The sequence below is a fragment of the Pyrus communis genome, chromosome 1 (assembly GCF_041283825.1).
Source record: "Pyrus communis isolate YQ-2024b chromosome 1, ASM4128382v1, whole genome shotgun sequence".
In the NCBI taxonomy this organism is placed as follows: Eukaryota; Viridiplantae; Streptophyta; class Magnoliopsida; order Rosales; family Rosaceae; genus Pyrus; species Pyrus communis.
Window position 1 is genome coordinate 23,184,183 of NC_142565.1, and position 17,164 is coordinate 23,201,346.

The 17,164-nt window shown below is 40.3% G+C and overlaps 1 pseudogene; it reads right to left on the reverse strand.

Annotated features, from left to right (window-relative positions):
• Positions 1–942: 942 nt before the first annotated feature.
• LOC148699385 (uncharacterized) lies at positions 943–3,601 on the reverse strand (annotated as a pseudogene).
• Between the last annotated feature and the right edge of the window lie 13,563 nt (positions 3,602–17,164).

The window sequence follows — 17,164 nt, forward strand, 5'->3', positions numbered from 1 at the left end:
AACATTCTGAGTAGTCTTATCTAAAATCTCAGGGGCCACCAATACTCTGTCACCAACCTCCGACCAGCATAATGGCGTACGACAAGACTTACTATAAAGTGCCTCGAAAGGTGACATACCAATGCTCGAATGGTAGTTGTTATTGTAGGCAAACTCCATCAAATCTAACCGCTGATGCCAAACGTCACCAAATTGTAAGACAAAAGATCTTATCATATCCTCTAGTGTTTGAATAGTCCTTTCAGATTGCTCATCTATCTGAGGATGATATACTGTACTATAAAGTAATCTTGAATCCAGAGCCTCATGAAACGCCACCCAGAACTTAGAAGTGAACCTAGAATCCCGATCTGAAATGATACTAACCGGAACCCCATGGTATTTAATAATCTTTGATATGAATAATTTAGCTAATTGGCTTAAAGAATATTTCTCCCTCACTAGAATAAAATGCACTGATTTAGTAAGCAGATCAACTATCACCCAAATGCCATCATAACCATTTCGTGTACGAGGAAACTTGTACATGAAATCCATGGTAATGTTTTGCCATTTCCACTGTGGAATAGGAAGCGACTGCATCAATCCAAATGGCCTTTTCCTTTCAGCTTTAATCTGCTGACAAATGGCACACATACTCAGCAATTTCTCTCTTCATACCCGGCTAATAATAAAATGGTCGAATGGTATGATACATTTTAGTACCTCCAGGATGCATTGCCTATGCTGAAATATGCGCTTCATCAAGAATTTCCTTTTTTTAACTTTGCATTATTCGGCACATACATTCGGTTCTCCTACATAAGCATACCGTCAGACTCTCGAATCCTTAGATCTTTCTTCTTCCCCTGACTTCTTGCTTCAAATGACTCCTGGATTTCTTCATCATTCATTTAAGCCTCGAGCACACGATCAATTAAAATTGGCCTGACCTGAAAATTATCAAGTAAAGCTTCCTCCCAATTTTCCTAACTTCACTGCAGCGGCCCTCAAGTATGCAAGAAGAAGGATATGACTAGTGTATAAAGCATTAATTCGGCCTTGAGACTTCCTACTAAGTGCGTCTGCCACCACATTTGCACGACCAGGGTGATACTCAATCATGCAATCATAATCACTGAATAATTATATCCACCTACGCTGACGAAGATTAAGATCCCTCTGAGTGAAAAGATACTGAAGACTTTTATGATATGTAAAAATCTTACATTTTTCACCATAAAGGTAATGTCTCCAAATCTTCAGGGCAAAAATAATGGTTACTAATTCAAGGTCATGAGTAGGATAATTCATCTCATGAGGTTTCAATTGTCGCGAAGCATAAGCAATCACGCTACCATGCTGCATCAACACACAACCCAGACCATTCAAAGAAGCATCACTGTAGATCTCGAAATTACCACTATCATCTGGGAGCGCCAAAACAGGTGCATGAGTGAGACAATACTTCAACTGCTAGACGCTTTGCTCACAATTATCGTCCCACTCAAATTTAACATCGTTCCTTGTCAACCTTGTTAGTGGTCATGCAATAACTGAAAAATCTTTAACAAACTGTTGATAATAACCTACTAGACCAAGGAAACTCCGTACCTCCGTGACGGCTCGTGCTGCTCCCAATTCTCAACAGCAGATACCTTTTGAGGGTCCACCAAAATACCTTGGGCGGATATAACATGTCCCAAAAATGCCATTTGATCTAACCAAAATTGGCATTTGCTAAACATAGCATACAATTGGTGTTCCCTCAATCTCTTTAACACCAAAGTGAGATGTCGAACATGCTCTGCTTTAGACTTAGAGTACACCAGAATATCATCGATAAAGACAATGACAAACCTGTCTAAATATGGCTGGAATACTCGATTCATCAAATCCATAAAAGTTGCATGTGCATTAATCAACCCGAATGGCAACACAAGAAACTCATAATGACCATATTGAGTCCTAAAAACTGTCTTAGGAACATCCTTACTTTTAATCTTCAATTGATAGTAACCAGACCTCAAGTCAATCTTAGAAAACACGCAGGCGCCTTGAAGCTGATGAAACAAGTCATCTATAAGCGGCAACGGATAATAATTTTTAATCGTTGCCTGATTCAAATGCTGATAGTCAATACATAGCCTCAAATTCCCGTCTTTCTTTTGAACGAATAAAACTTAAGCTCCCCAGGGTGAAGTACTAGGCTAAATAAAACCCTTATCAACTAATTCCTGCAACTGGATTTTCAATTCCCTCAATTTAGCAGGAGCCATTCGATAAGGAGTTAAAGATATAGGGTCTATACTTGGAAGCAAATCAATAGTGAACTCCACATCTCGGTCTGGCGGCAATCCAGGTAAATCATCAGGGAACACATCAGGAAAATGCCTGACTACTCGCACATCCTCCACATTGTTAAGAACATTATCGTTCAGCACCACATGAGCCAAATATCCCTGACAACCTTTCGTTAACAACTTTTTAGCTGTCATGGTAGAAATAACACCGTGCCTCACCCCACTACTCTCACCCACAAATGTAACCTCAGGTAATCCAGGACGACGAAAAATAACTGACTTCCCATAGCAATCTATATTGGCACAATTGTAATGCTACCAGTCTGTGCCTAAAATCACATCAAAATCAACAATATCTAAAGGGATGAGGTCAGCTAGCATAACTATATCTTCCACTATCATTGGATATCCTGGATACACATAACTAATATAACAAGTCTCCCCTCTAGGCATTGCAAACTCTATATCATACCCAAGAGGTGTGGGATGAGGTTATGTCAACTGAGCAAATATATGAGAAATAACAGAATGCGTAGCACCATAATCAATTAATACTCTAGCAAAATGACCAAGAATGTTCAACGTACCCATGATCAAATCAGGATTATTCTGAGTATCCTGCAGTGTAATGTGGTGAAAACGTTCCTGAGCCTGCTGTCGTCCTTCTCGACCTCTGCTAGCCTGATTACCTCGTCCTTGCACACTACGCCCCTGACTTGGCTGACTAGGCTGCCTCGATGGTCTAGCACTACTAGAAGCAACCTCCACGTACTGGGACTGTCCTCCAAGATACCATTGAGATCCACCTGCTGAATAGGGATGATACGACGTATAACCTCCAAGATATTGAGGGTAACCACTTTGATAATATGGATTTTACGGATACTGATACTGCCCTGCAGAATAAAGAGCTACATCGCCCTGATAATGATAAGCACCCCCATGACCAGTTTGACCATAACTGCTAGATCCTGGAACTTGCTAGATCGATACTAGTGGTGGTAAGGAAGGCTGCTGGGGCCTCTGCTGATTCTGAGGACAATGCATAACACAATGCCCCAATTGACCACAAGTATTACATCCGTTATTGCCTCGCCTACACTCCCCAAAATGCTTATTATTACACCTATGACATAAAGGTGCTCCTGTGCCACTAGAATCCCTCTGTCTCTGAAAACGAGGACCTCTTGAAAATCTCCCACCTCTCCTCTGACCAGTGGAGCCCCAACTCCCATTGGAAGAACTGGAACTAGCTCTATCTCTCTTAAAGCTTTGAGTCTTCTGAAGTCCCAAAGATGATTGACCTTTACTTTTACCATCTTTCTTCTGATTTCCATCTTTTTCTTCATCCTCACTCTCACTAGGCATATTCTCTGAATCTTCAATTCAAAGAAAAATCTCATAAAACTCCTGGTAAGTAGCACAGAGAGTCGTGGTCGTTATAGAGCACCACTTCTTTCGAGTACCCAACTTAAAACGATGGAGCATCTCAACTAGATTAGCAGCAATCTCTAGGTGATAGAAAGACAAATCAGTAAACCTTCTGTAGTACTAGTTAGCTATCATCTTCCCCTGTTTCAGATGCGTAAATTCTTGCTTCTTGCGATCTATATGCTCTGGAGGAATAAATCTCTTCTGAAATATTCTAGTGCTAACTGATAAGACTCTTGTCTCCACCAGGATGCAGGCTCTAGACCTAAAAACCAGGTAGTCATCTTGACCCACCTATCCTTAGGGAGATTTCCCTACCTATGCATCAAACAGAAAGTCTTCTCAAGATGATTGAGCCACTGCTCAGCTCCCTCATATCCTTCATTACCCTCAAACTTATCCAACTTCAAATTATACATAATCTCCAGAGGAGTCCTCTGGGTAGGGCGAAGCGAAGACTGAATAACATTGGCTATAGCTTCTCCTAACTGAACAATATCAGGGAAACTAGACCCAGTTGAGGAATGTGGCTCTCTATGAGGCGACATAGTTCTGACAGAAAACATCAAAATAATTAGAATATTCACACGATATGCAGGATTACTGAACCTAGGCTCTGATACGAAAATGACACACCTCGACCGAAATCAAGGCATACTGGCCGTCACGTGAGGGTGACGTAGCCATGTGCACAGTGCGGAAGCAATAATAATATAAGAAATGCGAATAAATAAAAACCGAACTAACTAGAGCACTAGATAAGAATAAGTGCAAGACGAAAATAAGTGTGAATTCATAGCCAGAGCATAAGTAACCTAAGTGCAGTCCAGTAGGACGAATACTAATTATACAACACCAAAGGTGATCCTACAATGGTGATAATCTGTCAGAGCTGTTGTGGATTCCTCGCAAGCCACCAATAAGCACTCCAAACAGAAAGTGTGAGTGGGCAAAAACAAAGCTTTTCAAAACCATTTCAATATCAAAGATAGTAACCGCTCGCCGTAAAACCTGTATAATTTCCCAGAAAATAGAATACATATCTATACCACAACCATGCTTAGAATAGCAAAATCCTCATATATTCCATGTCAAATATCTTAGCATAAAAATATGTAAGCCAAGTGATATAAATCAATGCAAAATGATATGTCAGCTGGGTCACCTAACGTGACCTGTACGGCTGAATCTAGAGCTCATCCATCTAGCGGGAGTCACCTAACGTGACCTGTAAGGCTCAAATCCACATCTCAACAAATATACTTGCACACGAGTCGGAACCACCTAAAGTGGTATGTACGACATGACTAGGTGTAAATAAATACGCTCAAGTGTTACGATCACGTGAAGACTAAGCAATTAATCGCGGGTCACCTACGAGTCGGAACCACCTATAGTGGTCTGTATGAAAGGACTGTGCACCTAACTTGGATCCAAGGTGAGTGTATGGTGTGGGAGGTGAACATCACGTGAAGGACTGTGCCCTAACCACAGGCGGGAGCACTAACACTGGGGTGCAGGTTATGAGCTCAAAATACATCTCAACATAATCATGCAACTCACATCCACAATCAATAAACTAACCTGGTACTTAGCATTCGCAGCATCAACGACAATATATGCAACTACTAAATGCATATTCTAAGTATAAGACATTTGGCATGGCATTTCAAACACATGAATTATTTAAATCAATTTTCTAGGAAAAATACCAAGCATATATATACTAAAAACCAAAAGCCCACTCACTGATATGTGGAAGGGTCGTAGCCCCTGGGTCTCGGTTGACTGCGCTCGTCCTCTGGATAGGTCTCACCTATATGCGAAACAACTATATAAATGTTATTTTAAAGAATATAAACAAAACTAGGTAATAACTTCTCACCCGTTGCTCAATTGGGATGTTTGAATATACCAACGTAATCTACTCAACCCCACGAACATCCCCATATTTTCAGAAAAAATTTCTGATCACCCACGCGCTGGTCATGCGCATGCATGTGCCTGGCACAATTACGGAAACCCTAACGGCGTTAGGGAATATTTTGCCCAAAAATGGAATATACCGTTAAATATACCTGACGATGTTAGTAACGCCGTTAGTATATTCCGTCAAAGTTGACGGAATATTTTTCGTCTTTTATGGTGATCCTCGCTGGAGTCGCCACTGGCTGCCGTCTACGTCGTCGGAAACTAGAAAAATTTAAACCAAAATGAAGCTTAGGATGAAAGGAACAAAACCTTACCACTTTTAGGTCCTAAAACTTATGGGATCTCGCCGGAAAAATCACAATAATCTGGTCACCTTTGCAACTTGTTAAACCCAAGCTTCCTAACGGCCAAAACCTTCCAAAATTCTTCCCTAAGCTTCATGAAGAAGTTCTAAGGCTCTCTAACACCTCCAAACTCGAAAAACCTACTCGATCATGATGGATGAACAGTGCACCTCATCGGGGTTTCCTGGTTCTTGAGCTTTCGAAGTTCTCACGTCCAACTACGACTAAAGATCGACTTCTGAGCTTGCAAGAAGTCCAAAAACACCAACCACAACCTCGATCCATGAATGCTCAAGTAGTTTGAGAAATTGTACATATAATTGTACGAAAATGGAAAGAAATCTGAGAGGGAGGAGAGAAAGTCAACGGGAGAGTGGTATGGATATGTGTGTGTGGTCCAGATGGCAGCCAACCAAAACAAAAGAAAATAAAATAAAACCTAAGTTCTAATTGGTTCCAAAAACTAAGGAAAACATGAATTGGACCACAACCAAAATGCATGTCACAACACCATCTAATGTCCAAGGGTATAAAAGTGATTTCATGCTATCGAGGATAAAATAATATACCCATTCAGGACGGGCTGTCACAAGGTAGTTCATTGTAATCTTACAATAGGATTTGCCTAAGAGCAAATGAACGAGAGATAGAACTCAGGTAAAGAGTTCTTTGAGAGACAAGAAGATACTCAACAAACTTAACAATCTAGTTCCTTCTCCATAAGCTCCAAGATAGTCAAGAAGGATCTATAATCCATCTCAGTTGAATGGTTTAAACTTTGTGACTAGATCATAGAGTTACACCTCTTAATTCAAAAGAATTAGAATGAAGATTGAGTGTGTGTATAACATATACACAAGGAAATGATATAATACCATTTAACCCAAAATAATGAAACCTTCAAAGCTAGTTGGTAGCTTAAGGTGACTACAATCAAAGAGATTGGTTGACTTGGAACGAACCATCTTTAACGTAGTCTTGGTTTCTGTAAACACAAAAATCCTGCGACGAATGAAACAAGAACACGTGTACAAAATAGAAGGTTTGTGTTAATGAAGTTGTAGGGTTACAATCTCTTTACAACTTGATCCTCTGATTCGATCTCTGAAATGTGTAGAAGTGTAGTGTTGTTAATCCAAGGGTCGCGATGACTTGATCTTGGATGAATGAATGCCGTAAGGTTTTGGCTCTTGGTAATGGAGGAACCGACATGTGTAGAGGTGCTTGGTGGCTCTTCATGAGATTTGACGAAGAACATGAAGGATTTTCTGAGTCTTCTTGAGTGTTTGAGTGTTTAGTGGGTTTAAGTGCTTGAGAGCTTCAGAATTTCAAAGCTTCAACGTCTGGGTGTGAATTGATTTTTGGACCCCTTTCTTTGTCTTGGGGCCTTCTATTTATAGACTCTCCAAGCCTTGCCCACGTATGGATTTGGCCTTGATTGTGGGCTTCATTAATTGACGAAAAAACCAGGACTCGATTTATGGGCCGGTTCATGATTTGTCTCCATCAATTAACATTTGATTTAATTAAATTAAAAATCAAATAATTCCTTTCCACTAAGTGTTGACACGTGTCCTTCTTGATGACTTGTCTGATTTTGTTAAGTCACACGCCACATGTACAATTTATGAGACACATGGCACATGCCACGTATGCCCTGGCATGTCGAAACTTTAATGTGTTGGTGAACATTTATTTCACCGATATTTCGATGTCTATAAATGCCCCCACTTCAAGGTGCATCGTATGCATGTGCTTGTAACGTGTAGAAGATATGTTTTGAAGTCCCTCTGCATAGTGAATGTACTTTGACCACTGTGCTTTGAAGTCCTTCAATGTAGATGTCAATTTAAGGGTCGTTGAGGCTAGATCTTGAATTGGGCTGAAAGTTTATTCAAGGGTTGTTGAGTCTTGATCTTGAATTGGGCTGACAATTTATTCAAGGGCTGTTGAGGGTTGGTTTTGAATTGGGCTGTCAATTTCTTCAAGGGCCGTAGAGGCTTGGTCTTGAATGAAACGATATCGCGAGGAATTTTCACATGGCTGGTGATCTTCGGCTTTGGTAGTGGATAAATAAACACGTGTTTGTTGCGCTTGTTGATTCTCCACGAGCTTGATGAAGATCACTGAGTGTTAGCTTTGGCTAGAGAGCTTTCTGGCTTTCCTCCAAAGGTTCAAATTAACTTCATTTCTCTGGAGTCAACTTTGATTCAAGGGTGGTGGACACTGGACCTTGAATCAGACTTGTGATTTCTTCAAGGGCTGTCGAGGCTTGATCTTGAATGAATGGGACCACGAGGAGCTTCACTTGGCGGGTGATCTTTAACTTTGGTGGTGTTGAATCGGCATGTGTAGTTGTGCTTGTTGATTGTCCGCAAGCTTGGTGAAGAACATAAGTGTTTTCTTTGGCCAGAGAGCATTCTGGTTTCCTCCAAAGGTTCAGATTTACTTCATTTCTCTGGAGTCAACTTTGATTCAAGGGTGGTGGGCACTGGGCAGTCTCTGGTGTGCACTGGTCGGCTCGTCCCTTTTGCCGACGATACGCTCCTGGCCTTAATTGGCCAGGTCGTGCCTCCGGTGCTGTTACTTTGAAGAAATTAGAGTGTTAACTTCAAGATTCTTACTGTAAAAAGGGTTAGTTTCATGAAACCTAACATCCTTAGACACAATAAGTTTCTTAAGTTGAGGGTTGTAACATTTATATCCTTTTTGAGATGACGAATACCCAAGAAAGATGCACTTTGCTGCTCAAGGATCAAGTTTGTCTCGATATAGAGATTGAATGTGCACAAAACATATACATCCAAAGACTCTAAGATGAGAGAGATCCACTTTTCTTCTTTTTATTATCTCCATTGGAGACTTTAACTTCAACACCTTACTAGGCAATCCGTTAATAAATAAGCAGCTGACATGACCCCATGTGACCAGAATTTATTAGGCACATTCATTTGCAACATCAGTGCCCTAGTTTTCTCCAATAAGTCGCGATTTTTTCTCTCAGCAATGCCATTTTGCTGAAGGGTTCCAACACAACTAGTTTGATGCATAATGCCATTGTTGCTAAAGTATTATGTCATGATTTGAGACATGTATTCTAAGCCATTATCAGACCTTAGAGTTTGAATATTTGAACATAAATGATTTTTGACAAGGTTATGAAAGTCTTTAAACATATCCGTTACTTGACTTTTTGATTTCAAAAGATACAACCAAGTGGCCCTTGAATAATCATCAACAAAAGTTACAAAATACTTGTAACCATCAAAAGATTCACTAGTAGGACCCCAAATATCTGAGTGTACAAGTTCAAAAATCTTGCTAGCCCTAGATATAGACTCTCCCAAGGGTAATCTAGTAGCTTTGGACATATGACAAGTTTCACACTCAATTGCTTTTTTGCTTGAATTGGGAAACAAAGTGGACAAAACATGTTGGGAATGATGAGCTAGACGTTGATGCCACAAAAAAATTGTCTTGGTTGGGAATTGACTTGACCTGAAATCCACTTGGAATATTTTTTGAGATGTAATACAGTCCATCTAGATAAGAACCCTCACCAATCATCTTCTTAGTGATACAATCCTAAAAAATGACACTTTGTGGTGAAAAAATGACCTAACAGTTCAAAGTATTTGTGATTTTCCCCATAGATAAGAGCTGGAAAGGAAATGAAGGCACATACAAAGCCATTGACTCGATTTATCTAAAATTAGATGAACTATTCCCTTTCCTACAACCTTAGCCCCTTCACCGTTTGCAACTGACACTTGTGATGGTTCATTCAATTTTTCAAACTCTTTTAGTTTTGACATTTGGTTAGTCATGTGGTATTTGGTTCCAGAATCAACAATCCAAAAATCATGCAACAAATTAACATTTAGAGCAGTTTTGAAAGCATTTAAGATACCTTGATGGTCTTACTTTGCTATGTGATCAGCAACTGCCAAAAAACCAGCAAACTTGCCCAACAACGCAGTGGTATTTCCATCTTCAGGATCAACAGCTTGATCGGCTTCTTCTCTTCCTCCTTCCCTTTGTAGGAAGGTTGTAAACTCATTTATAAGATCTACATGATTAGCTGTGAATTGCTTGTAATGATCATGACTATTGATAGTTGAAGATGAAGCCATGTTGGCTTGGTGTGAAAGTTGTGGTGGTTGATATCTTTGAGGTGGAACCTTGTTTTTTAGAAAATCAGGTTTCAACTCTGGATGCAAAATCCAGCAAGTCTCTTTATCATGGCCTTTGTAGTAACAATGCTCACACTTCAAGTTAGGGTTTTTACCCTTGTATCTCTTTTCACTGGTCATATAGGATCGAGCTTCAATAACATTCGCTTTGGTTCCTGCATTCATAACCTTCATTCTCATTTCCTCTCATTGAATGGTAGCACAAATGCTTGTGAAGGTTAGCAATTCGAGATTTATGAGGATATGACTTCTTAGATCTTTATAGTATAAGCTTAGGCTAGACAAGAGCTAAAATATTTTATCCTCCTTAGCCCTTTTTAGGAGAACTGTGGAGTCAGTGGTATGTGGCCGGTAGACATCCAGTTCATTCCACATACCTTTTAGAGATCCAAGATGCTGAGTAAAGCTCTTACCTTCACGCTGGATACATGAGATGTCTCTTTTAAGTTGGAATACATGAGTGGAGTTGTTTTGGTTCCTATACATCTCCTTCACAGCTGTCCACAGCAAGAAAGAAGACTCAGAATAATTGAAGATCTCAGCTATTTTTCTTTCCAAGGAGTTGAGTAACCATGACATAACAAGTTGATCTTTACATAGCCAAGCTTCATAATTTGAGGATGAAGCATCTGGAGTAGGAACATTACCATTGATGAACCCGAGTTTGTTTCTTCCACCAAGAGCTAGAGCAATTGCCTTTGACCACGAGAGATAATTGAACTCATTTAGTAGTACTGAGCTGAGCCTTTGGTTGGGATTGGTATCCACTTCAGACGGATTCTCAGGTCAAGAAGTGATGGTGTTTTCAACTTCCTGGTTGACTGAATTTTCCTCAACCATTTGTTTAAAGATTGGAGATCTTTACAGTGTGATACACACAGAGACGGGCTCAAATGAAGGCCCACTCTGATACCATCTTGAATTTCAAGTATAGATTTCTTTCTTCTCTTTCAATTATCATCAAGTTACAAAAGGAAGAGGAGATATTTAAGGGTTAAGAATCAGTGCACATACCGTGCACACTGTCGGGACTTCCTGAGGCAACGTCGAGAGAACCCCATCCACATAAGCTTGAAGGTCAATAACCCAAGGGTTTCTGAAAGATTCAGTCATCTCCCATGCCCCAAGCCAACTGCTAATCTAGGGAATGCGCGACATGTCCTAGAGGAATATGAAGGTACAGGGAACTCAGGGGCGTTTCGACAGGCTCGCCCTGGAAGTCAGTATGGTGAGTCCAAAGAAAAATCTCATGCCCTTGATCAAGCTTTCCTACTTCCAAGAGGAGATGAAGAGTTACGGAAGAAGGATCCAGCAGTACCTGACTCCACTCAGGACCCCCTTGTCCTACAACTCCTTGAGGAAGTAAACAAGTTGAAGGCCGAACGTCAGGCCGAAATACTAGACTGGAACCAACCTAGGCCTGGCCCTCTTACAAGGAGGATCCTCGACACCCCCCTCCAAGCAAAGACAAAGCAAAAGCTTGGCTTACAGCTCTACACTGGAAGGGAGGACCCGATTGAACACCTTAACCTTTTTGAGTCCACCATGGCATATCAGATGCACACCGACGAAGAACGATGTCTTCTCTTCCCCTCTACCTTTTCTGGCAGAGCTCTGAATTGATATTGTCGTCTTCCACCTGAGACAGTAAACTCATTTGAGGAACTGAGGAAACTGTTTATCTCTCAACACATCTTCCAGACAGATCGCTTGCATTCCGCAGATGACTTGTACACTATTCGCCAGAAGCCGGACGAGCCACTACGAAAGTATGCCGGTCGCTTCAGCCATAAGTATTATTGCTGCGCTAAGGTTAATAACAAGACCGCCTTCAAAGCCTTCATGGCAGGCCTACATGATTGTTTCTTCAAGTACATGATCAATGCCAACACTTAGAAGACTTACTCTGGGGTGATGGCACAGGCGTACAACCACGCCTCCATCGAAGCAAGGACATACCAAAGGAACCCCTATATGGTTAACCCCTATCAACAAATGGGAAGTGGAAGTCAAGTTCTACCAAGTGAGGAGATCTTAGCCATTCAGACACCCATTGCATCATCTCCTGCCTTATTTAGCTACTCGCTAAGTCACCAAACGTATTTGTCTCTTGGTAAGAGGAAGAATTTTTACTCTCAGCAAGCTTATTACAACAAGAGGGATAAAAGTTCGTATCAACACAACCAGGGGTGAACGTACCGTTGACTATTATGACTATGGGGCCAAGCCTCATTTTTTCAAAGTGGAGGACTAGGTACTGAAGGAAATGCCATTATAAGAAGGCATACACCTTACAAATGTTTTGACTCTCAACCACTTGAGATCTTTTGTCACACAAGCCATTCGGCAAATATTTAAAGAAGAGGGAATTCAGACAACTTATTCTGAGTCTTTTGCATTCCTAGCACTAGAACACTTGGTCTATGCTGACCTACCCCTATACTCCAACTCAGAGCTTCAACATGCGTACTTTGACACAAAGTATGTGATACTAAGTGTTACAACCAACATGGTTCACATATCGAAAGCATGGATCCCTTCATGCATAGCAAAACATTCATAAGCATCACTCATGTTAATAAACATGAACATCATACATTCCAACACATTCATACATAAACATCATACATTCCAACACATCCATACATAAGCCAACTGTGCTTCGAAAGGGTTCAACATACTTTGTGTCATTCGACACTTGCTACAATGTGCCTCGACACCTCGCCCTTTTTCTCCCCAACCAAGTGATGAAATGTGAAGAAAGAACTCATCTTCATGTCACCAACGAGGTGATGAAATGTACAACCTGTACCCTCCTTCATGCCACCAACCAGGTGATAAAATGTACAACATGTACTCTAATATCATTTGGGAACTTGCCACTCATGCCACCAACCAGGTGAAGAAGGAACTTATTTTCATGCCACCAAATAGGTGATGAAATGTACAACTCGTACTCTCCTTCATGCCACCAACCAGGTGATGAAATGTACAATCCGTACTCTAAAATCATTTGGCAACTTGCCACTCATGCCATCAACCAAGTGAAGAAGGAACTCATCTTCGTGCCACCAACCAGGTGATGAAATGTACAACCCGTACTCTAACATCATTTGGCAACTTGCCACTCATGCCACCAACCAAGTGAAGAAAGAACTCATCTTCGTGGCACCAACCAGGTGGTGAAATGTGATGAAAGGTGATAAAAGAACTCACATTCGTAACACTAACCAAGTGATGAAAGCAACTCACCATTTATTCCACCAACCAGAAGACGAGTGGTACAACTTGTACATGTGAACTCCTAGCATTCATAAATAATCAAAAACCCTCAAGCTTTATAACTCAACTAGGGGAGCACTTATGCCTAACAAGAGTTATAGTCACCAACAAAGTCTTATTGCAGGCCAACAACGGCTTCAGTGCATGGTATACGAAGATCAAGCTCTTCAGCCCTCTTGCATCTGCTTCAGACATTTCTCCTCTGTAACAATGCAAACACTACAGCTCGTAGAAAGCTTCACACACTCTTGATCAAGATTGTTCGAAGCAAATTCAATTTATATGGTTCATCCAAACCTTCGACTACTACAAGGTGTGGCTTGCATCACAATCTCTTGCTTAATAGTGTGGAAGAAAAATTTGTATATGTTGTCTCTCTTCCACAAAATTTGTATATGTTGTCTCTCCCACATTTTCAAATTTCTAATTTTTCCCCCCCCCCCCAAAAAAAAAAAAAAAAAAAAAAAAAAAAAAAAAAAAAAAGAGGAAATTGGGAAATTCAACAATTTCAACAAATTCATGATCAAGATAGTGTGAAGCAAAATCAATTCATGATGCCCAACAAAGCTTCAACCTCAAAAGCTTCACCTACAAAGTTTCAACATCAAACAAAGTTTTAACAACAAAGCTTCATCAATGGAGAGCAACTACAATTCTCAAAAGCTTCACACACTCTTGATCAAGATAGTGTGAAGCAAAATCAATTTATGGTGCCCAACAAAGCTTCAACACAAAAGCTTCACCTACAAAGTTTCAACACAAGAGCTTCACCTACAAAGCTTCACCTACAAAGCTTCAACACAAAAGCTTCACCTACAAAGCCTCAACACAAAAGCTTCACCTACAAAGCCTCAACACAAAAGCTTCACCTACAAAGCTTCATTAATGGAGAGCAACTACAATTCTCAAAAGCTTCACACACTCTTGATCAAGATAGTGTGAAGCAAAATCAAGTTATGGTGCCCAACAAAGCTTCAATACAAAAGCTTCAACACAAAAGCTTCACCTACAAAGCTTCAACACAAAAGCTTCACCTACAAAGCCTTAACACAAAAGCTTTACCTACAAAGCTTCACCTACAAGCTTCAACACAAAAGCTTCAACACCAAAGCTTCACCCACAAAGCAAAAAAAATCAAAAATTCGAAAATTCGAAAATTCAAAAAAGAAAAAAAAAAAAATTCAAAATAAAAAAAAAAAAAAAAAAAGAAAAAAAAAGAAAGAAAGAAAGAAATTAAAGGAATTAAAGGAGCACTACTTCAACCTACAGGGTCCACCCACGAAGTTTCAACATGCAAACTTCAACAAAATAAAAAATCCAGGCTCGGCATCATTGCTCTAATTGAAGAGATCGAGAAGCCTCAACAACCATTTGCCAACACCGTTGTCGAAGAACAAAGCTTCGCCATACCACATCTACTACTTTGTCAAACAGCAAAAGTATCCCATATCATCAGGATCGAACATACTCTAGGTCTGACGGACTTGTTTTGACCCTCAAATTATGGAGTCGGCTCGCTCCTTTGGAGGAAACCAGAAAACTCTCCAGCCCAGTTCAAGAATAGACCTGTGGAAAGTTAAGTACAACAAAGCACGTGCCGATTCGTCCGCCTTCTCCAAAAACAAGAATACCTCATATCATCTCTTCTCCCTGTTTCTTCTCTTTATCCTTGTTGCTGAATGAGAGACAGGGAGAATGAGTACAATCAGCCGGAACCCAAGATCAACTTACCGATCTGAGACTGATTGCTTGGAACCCTGATTGCTTACCTTGCCTGTCACCTCCTTCGGCAGATCTCCTCGCTTAGAGACTTGGGGGACTCCTACTATATGGTTTGTATTGCACTTGACCAAACCCGAAACTACAAGTAAGCTTCAAATGAAAATGATACATTACCTTGTGCGTCAACGCCAACTAAAGATACCACTCCTGGATGAAGGAAAAGTACTTCCAAGAGAAGATGCCACATCTACTTACAGGACAGAGAAGGCAAGTGAAGGCGACACCACACTTCGGTACTTGGAAGTTTCGTGATTACTCAATGGCTTGGATCTTGCAAGTCCCCAACCGAGGAGCTTCCCTCACTCGGGAACTTAGGGGAGCACAGTTTGTACCATACTTGACCAATCCCTAAACTACTAAGCACCGGTCAACAGCATACCGTCAAGGACCCACAAGACTTTTCCTCCAACCAGGAGGCCAATCATAACACGACACATGTCGGTATCAAAAGCCAATCACAGCGCGACATGTGTCGATATCAGAGGCCAATCACAACACGACACGTGTCAATGTCAGAACAAAGCTAGAAACTCTCTTCTATAAAAGGGGATCATTCTCCCACAACAATCCCTAATGTCATTTGTACTAAACTATTCACTAGAACTCATTAAAAGAGAGCTTGAACCTATGTATTTGTGTAAACCCTTCACAACGAATGAGAACTCCTCTACTCCGTGGACGTAGCCAATCTGGGTGAACCACGTACATCTTGTGTTATTTGCTTCCCTGTCTCTATTCATTTACATATTTATCCATACTAATGACCAGAGCAACCTAGCGAAGGTCACAAACTTGACACTTTCTGTTGTACCAAAGTCTTCGCCGATTTTGTGCATCAACATAAAGTATTAGCATAACTGGTGTAATTACAATAATATAATTGGCTTTAATTTTCCATATCCAAATTGGTAAGAATCGATCCAATCAATGTGATTGTCAATTTTCCTTTTTTTTTTTTTTTTCTTGGACATTCAACCTGCACACGAAAGCCTTGTTTATTTTCCATATAAAGAGAGACTAGGGTAAACTTTTTTATGCACTGTAGCTTTGTATCTACACGGACTGGTGTAGCCATCGCCACAAAGCTTTGACAACACTCATAGAGCTCGTCTTGGTGCGGTCATGGTGGTCTTCTCCAGATGGTCTGCTTTATCGATGGATGTAAGTATGAAGGTGCAAACGTGTTCATCCCCATTGTCGCAAGCCCACTGTCGTGAAGAAGATCTTTCATGCCACTCCATCAGTTCCATACTACCATACACCAGTTGATGTTGCACCAAAGAAACCTCAAACATGTCATTCACGAGCCTCTGACGAAACACTTGGGTCTGAGGATTTATGGCATCATTTTTCACAAGCCATGACGTGAACGGACAATATGTGTCAAATGGCATGATCAATCTAAAGATGAAGATGCCACATCATGACTATAGTTTGTTATTAGTTGTTATAAGTTTGTTACAAATGTAATTAGTCTTAGTTAGTTGACAGTCAATAGCCAAAGGCTATATATATATATATATATATATATATATATATATATATATATATATATATATATATATATATATGTATATGTGTGATTGTATTATTCATTTACAATTAATGAGAAAATACAGTTTGCTTTATCTCTAAGAACTCTGACTTTCTATATGGTATTAGAGTTCTTCATCTCAACTTCAGTTGGTATCCTTCGCTTTTTGCCTCACGACCGATTTGATCTTCTCTTCCATTTCATCTCTCTGATTCTCAATCTCTTCTTGCAATTCTTGTTTTAATTGCAATGGCTTCTCCATCTAATTCTTATTCTCCTCATGAATCTCTTCACAATTCAGCACCAAATCCTTCGACAAATCCTTCGACAAACCCTAATTTGTCGAATTCGTATGCTTCTCTCACAATTTAGAACATCGAAAGC